This window comes from Lepidochelys kempii, chromosome 8 (assembly GCF_965140265.1).
Source record: "Lepidochelys kempii isolate rLepKem1 chromosome 8, rLepKem1.hap2, whole genome shotgun sequence".
NCBI classification, from domain to species: Eukaryota; Metazoa; Chordata; order Testudines; family Cheloniidae; genus Lepidochelys; species Lepidochelys kempii.
This window is the reverse complement of record NC_133263.1, coordinates 12,737,011-12,742,240: the sequence shown is the minus strand read 5'-3', so window position 1 is coordinate 12,742,240 and position 5,230 is coordinate 12,737,011.

The following is a 5,230-nucleotide window of genomic DNA, read 5'->3' as shown; positions in this document are numbered from 1 at the left end:
GAGGGGGAGGGGTAACGCAGCGCATGCACAGAAGTGGACGGGAAGGCAGCGCATGCGTGATACCTACAGTGAGAGGGCGGGGCCGGCCGAAAAGAGACAGCGCATGCGTAATGATCGTAGCACAGGGACGAAGCCCGAAATATCAGCGCACGCTTACTTCAACGCCGTAGCGATGTCAGGATTAGCGCATGCGCAATGCTCACACCGAGGTGCGGACGAATGGAAGGACGCATGTGCACCGCTGGAGCAAAAGGAAGAGGAGAGCAGAGGGACGCATGCGCAGCACCCATAACGAAGCGACGGGTGAAGGTGCCAGAACTGAGCGACTGGAGACGATCAGAGCATGCGCAGTACAGCTGGAGGTGCTGTAGTCGGGCTCCCACGCGGAGTCCGGGATCCAGACTAGAGCGGTGTTAGGCGTCCCTCGCGAGAGGGTGCCGCCCCTGACTCCAGGCAACCGGCCCAACTCCGCCCTCCCCCAGCAGGGTACTCCCTCCACAGCCGCTCCAGGGAGCCCGTACGTTGGTGTCTGTTCCTCACCTGGCCCGTAGGATAGCAAGGTGGAAATGGCCCACCTTGATTATCATCCACACTGTAAGGAGAGCGATCACTTCAGATAAGCTGTTACCAGCAGGAGAGTGGGGTGGGGGGAGAGAAAACCTTTTGAAGTGATAAACACCCATTTTTTCATGGTCTGTGTGTATATAAATCTCCTCACTGCATTTTCCACTTTTATGCATCCGATGAAGTGAGCTGTAGCTCACGAAAGCTTATGCGCAAATAAATTGGTTAGTCTCTGCGGTGCCACAAGTCCTCCTTTTCTTTTTGCGAATACAGACTAACACGGCTGCTGCTCTGAAACCTGTCATCAGCTATGTGGTTTTCCTGAGAGCATCAGATATGCAGCTGATATGAGTCACCATGACACAACAGAAGGGTAAAGTTGCTGATGAGCTGGAAGCGGTATGAAGCTTTCAGTTTACAAGGAAGGGTCAGCATGCCCAGTGAGACGTAGCGAAAAGCATTCTTTTGTCTAGGAGAGGGAAAGCTAGGACTAAAGTGACCTGCTCCTGGCCGAGGAGATCGAGCCCGTCTCTACGTTCATCCTCTTCGACCTTGCTGGGGCATTTCATGCTGTTGATCATACAGTGTTAATGACATGTATGAGATCCCGCGGGAGTGAATGGTCTGCCCTTTGCTGGATCCACTCATTTCTAGTAGAGAAGTCACAGAGGGCTGTGGTGGGCACATGGTCCTTGTTAGCAAAGTCACTCTTACAGAGACCCCCCTGGCTCAGTACTCTATCCCTTCTCCTACCACCTTTATAACACTTCAAGGTAAGATTGCACAGATTCATGTGCCCTTAATGAGAATATTATTCCAACTGTATATCTCCATTGATGTAGCTTTCATCATCAGCAAGGTGTCTCACTGTCTGCAGATGGATGAGGAGCTGATGGCCCAAGTGTAAACCAAGATTGGTTTTAGTAGGAACCACTTAGAAGAAATTGCCAGTAGTTTAGCCTCACCCATGATCGGGGGAATAAGACCATAGAATAAAGCTTCTGAAAAGCCTTTGAGCCATTATCATTAGTACTATTATATATAGTACTTGTTATGAAGATGTTATTCTCATTTTAATTTGGCAACAAAATTGTGCCCCTTACTCTCAGGTAAGAATCTAGTCACTGTGAGTCCTTCTTTAACTTTCATCATCTCTGAATTATACCAGTGGTTCTCAACCAGGGGTATGTGTACCCCGGGGGTACACAGAGGTCTTCCAGGGGGTACATCAATTCATCTAGATATTTGCCTAGTTTTATAACAGGCTACAAAAAAAGCACTAGTGAAGGCAGTACAAACTAAAATTTTATACAGACAATTACTTGTTTATACTGCTCTATATCCTATACACTGAAATGTAAGTACAATATTTTTATTCTAATTGATTTATTTTATAATTTATATGGTAAAAAGAGAGAATAAGCAGTTTTTCAGTAATGTGCTGTGACACTTTTACATTTTTAGGCCTGATTTTGTAAGCAAGTAGTTTTTAAGTGAGGTGTAAGTTGTGGGTATGCAAGATAAATTAGACTCGTGAAAGGGGTACAATAGCCTGGAAAGGTTAAGAGCCACTGAATTAGACTGCTATAACACTCTAGCTGAGGATGCATGAAATGTCCACAGAAAGGCTAAAATTGGTGCAGCCTACAGTGATAACTGTATTTGTTATACCAATAAAATAAAAACCAGCAGGATCTTATTAAAGGGGAAAAGGCAAAGTGCCGCATTTATTGTGAATACAGAAAGAATCATAGTAAGCAGTTAGTTATAGCTATAACATTACATTCAATTTCATATTTATTCACACATTCATTCATACACACACAGGTTCTGCAAGGTTGTTATCATAGTTACCAGCTTTAGAGTTGCTCATGCCAAGCCACTGGCCAGGTGGCCTGGACATGAGGGGGGAGCAGGGCCTTGTCAGATGCTCATCAATGCTCCTGGAAGTTGGTTTGCAGAATCAGACCCCAAAGTTCTCACTTTTTAGAGTCTATTTTTATAGGAATTTCTTCCTATGCCAGTCTATGGGAATTGCTTCGTCATGCTGTTGCTGAATCAATCAGCAGATGGCACATTCCTGACGGCTCCGTGCTGCCAGATGTTATCTTGTTCTTTGGTTCTCCCATCCTTGAGGCTGTTGGGTGGATTCCAGTCTGCCCTCCGGGGGTCCTCTGGTTATTTCCACTTGACGCCTTCTTCAGCCGATGGACACTGCATTCTTAGGCTGGCACCTCCCTGATCATTCAGTTATTATCCACACCAAGCATCCATCCACATACATCCTCTATCTCTATTTTAATCACAATTGTTAACAAAGCAAGATGAATACAACAAAAGGGCGGGGAGTCTTTGGGTGCTGTTTCTGTTGTTACAGAGTATTGCTTTGAGTCTCTCTCTGTGTGAGTAGTTGTTACAAAGAATTGCTTTGAGAACAGACTCTGTCTTAGAATGTACTAACACAATTAGCAGCTTGCAAGTTTCACACATAGGGGGAGAGAAACAGTACCAAAAGCCAAAAGACCTCTTAATTAGTAATACCCTGGAATTTAAACTATGGGGAATCAAACTCATTTGTGATTTTAATACAGAACTTCTTTAATATGAGCCAACATATTTTATGCTCACTTTAGACTGATTTAAATGACTTCACACGTTTCAGGACAACACTGAAGTAGTAGTATTTGAGTCAAGCTGAGCCAACTGATTGCCGGACATAGCTTTGCTTGCACTCAGGTCACCGCTGCCATTATTAGAAAGTCTTATTTGGAAGGTGATATTAATTGTGAGAGTTTGGGTTTCGCCCCCCCCATTAATATTGCCTAGGAAGAAAATTAAAGTTTTTTATTAAACAGGTCATGGGAGGAGTTTGTTGTTTTCTTCATACTGGAACAAAATCTATCACGGGAAAATACAATAAATGTAGCATTTATAAGTGTAAATTACCTGCTCCTCTAATGGGTGACAGTGCCCATCTTTCAACTTAATTAACACATGACCTACAGTGACACCTCCAGGGCTCTAATATTAGAGTTGGGAGAGGATGTTTCCAACAGTGGTATTGTAAAAATGCCTAAATGCATCATAATTAACGTTACAAAAATTGCCATTGTGGTCACTAGTCACCGGCAGGGCACTGCAAACTTTATGAGCTATCTGATTCACCCCATAATGAGGATATAAGCATCTTTGGAAAAAAGTATCAGAGAAGAGCAGCAAAAATAGAGCAGCAAATCCTCACTGATGAGCATCACAAAAGGGACAATGTCAACATGGCTCCCCCTATTATGAATGCAAGGCCAAATTCTTCCTGGGTATATCTCCATCATAGTCCAAAGAGTTATATTAAAAATAATTTTAGGCCTCATGACCACAGCTGTTGATAAGAGTGATGAATCTGCTACCACCAGATCCTTCCAGCCAACAGTAAGCAGAAATAAGGGCCTGCAAAGTATGACAAAGTATCAAGCGGTAGAGAAGAGTGCATACAGCAAACGGGGAGCATTAAAGGGGATGTTTGCCTTACTCTGAAGCAGCAGGCATGGATTACTGCAGGAGGCAAGATCTGGTCTGGCTAATGTTACATTCCTATATAAACCCTTTTGTGAAGAACCTAAACACTTTATTAAAAAAATGTTACTCTGAAAATATCAGTATGTTTAGGACACTTTAAATATGAGCTTTTTGGTTAATCTGGCCAGAAAGCAAGGAGAGGGTGGCCCTATTCCTTTATTTTTCAAAAATACAACAATTTCTTTGTGTTTGTGCACATCCAAACATAAGACCAAATAGAACAAAATCTAAACAACCCCCTCATACGCACACACACAACCCAGGACAAAGTCAAGTATAAATATATCCCCCCCTTTAGGCAAAATCATAGGCCCAACATTTTCAACTTCAAATTTTGCGTCCCCAACCTGAGAAACAGTGGATCTGAGTTTCAAAATCACATAGCACCCACATTTTCTTCCAAATGAAGTTAGTCCTTTCAACAGTAAATCTCTCAAATCACATACTTTTGTTATTCAGTGTTGCACTCCCTCACCCCCATATTTTTTATTTCATCACAAGAAAACATGCCAGGTTGTGTTCAAGGTGTTCCCCTAATTATTTGCAGAACACACAGCTGGGTCTGAATATAATATTCTTAGCATTTACTTAACACTTTGAATCTTCAAACACTTTACAGACATTCTCTCATTAATCTTGCAGCAACTCTGAGATAAGGTAATAATGCTTACTTCCCTATGTTACCCTCTCTATCTCAGTTTCCTTCTCTGTAAGTATCTTGCCACAGGGGGAGTCAGCAACAGTGGTGGGTTTAGAGGCTCCAGTTCAGCAAAAAACTTAAGCACATCATGCTTAAGTGTTCTGCTGAATCAGTCTCACACCGCTTTAGGTTTGCTGACATGCTCACATCAACATACTTCACACCACCAGTTCTCTCAATAAATGCTTTCCTGTTGCCTGATGATCATTTCCAGAAGCTTCTTTTAAACTCTTGGAACATGGAAAAGATCATAAACAGCCAGTTGTCATGGAAGTAATATGTTACAGGTTTTTATGGCAAGGAACATACACTTGGCACCTACCACATGCATTGTACAGACATAAATCCCACCAAATCTTTCTTGTGCGCTGGATGGAATCTCTTCTCTGCTCT